Below are 1,451 nucleotides of genomic sequence, written 5' to 3'. Positions count from 1 at the left end.
TTATTTACATAATAATGTAACATACGCTGCTTTGAAAATGTTCAACTCTTGTAACTCAGAAAATTCTCACTTCTTCACACAAATAATCCTGTACAGCTCACTTGTTTAACAAGAACTGACTGACAATTAATGTACAAACTCAACATATACCTAGTCAAGAATGCAAAATAATAACAATTATTACCCTCATGATTACAAGTACAAAATTTCCATTGCAGAGACAAATCCCCAAGTGGGGATCAGGACAGTTAATGTGTTAAGCTACTAACAGTAGATGAACAGCAGCTACGTAACAAAACTGAAGAGATGGCAGCTTTTTTCAAAGTAGCAGCTTTCTTACTGATCTACTCAAAAAATTTGGATGGTATAAGGGCAAAGCATGAAGTGATACAGTGATAGTTTTATTGTCAATATGGTTTATAGATTAAGTTTTTTTGTTGTCCTTGTCATGTGCTAATCTATATCTTGCCTTGTGCCCAATCCCTGAAGTTTCACCAGTCTGATGGGATCTACAGAACTGAATGAGTGAACGAATTTATATAGATTCAGATCTGTCACTTTTTTCAGGAATATGTATGCCTTTCATATTAAGAACATTTTCTGCTGCTGCTTCTCTATTATGGTTGTTTCAGGTGGTCGAGAGTCCATAATGCTGTTGAAATGAGCTTGGCAAACAGCAATAATAATTGTGTAAGTGAAATCATGTGTGCAAAGTGGTGCGAGTAGTGTTGTGTCAGTGATGACAGAATGTGCATGTATGCACACACACATAACTCAATAGTGATAAAATATGAGCTATAACATAAGATTTTCATTGTTGTTGAATATAATTGAGACAAAAATTTGTTTCCCTGTTATATTATGTAATTCTGCATATTATGCACCTCGCTGAAGGGACATGCCCATCCTACCGTACTACAAATTTATGAAAGGAAGAATAAATGTTATTATCTCTATTAGAGCCTAAATTAGTGAAATAAAATTTTACTAGTCACTACCTTCACGTTACTATGGAAGTGAAATAATATGATTAAAGAACAAATATTGCTGAAAAGGGCCTTACAGTTCACCTTCACTGCTACAGGTCCTGCATGATGATAAACCTGCCCCAACACACACAAACACCCGCGTACCTGTCTTGTATAATGTGGTCAAAGAAGACAATATACTGTTTATGCGGCTATCGACTGCACAGTGCCTAAACTGTACCTCTACCACTTCCATTATTTATATTCCACCAAGAACTTTCCATTACCATATTTAAGTGTACAATTAGTACGGTGGTGTAAAAATAAACAATATGGGAGAATATGGGAGTATCAAACCAAATCATTGACCCATAGTTTCAGCTACAGGAATCAAACCAATTAAAGAATAAAGATAATGAATGAAACTTGACCTTCCAGCCTCAAGGAAAAGTCTGATTCTGAACCGAGAGATTCTGCTAAATA

The sequence above is a fragment of the Schistocerca serialis genome, chromosome 5 (genome assembly GCF_023864345.2).
Source record: "Schistocerca serialis cubense isolate TAMUIC-IGC-003099 chromosome 5, iqSchSeri2.2, whole genome shotgun sequence".
Taxonomy (NCBI): Eukaryota; Metazoa; Arthropoda; class Insecta; order Orthoptera; family Acrididae; genus Schistocerca; species Schistocerca serialis.
This window is presented reverse-complemented; position numbering follows the sequence as displayed.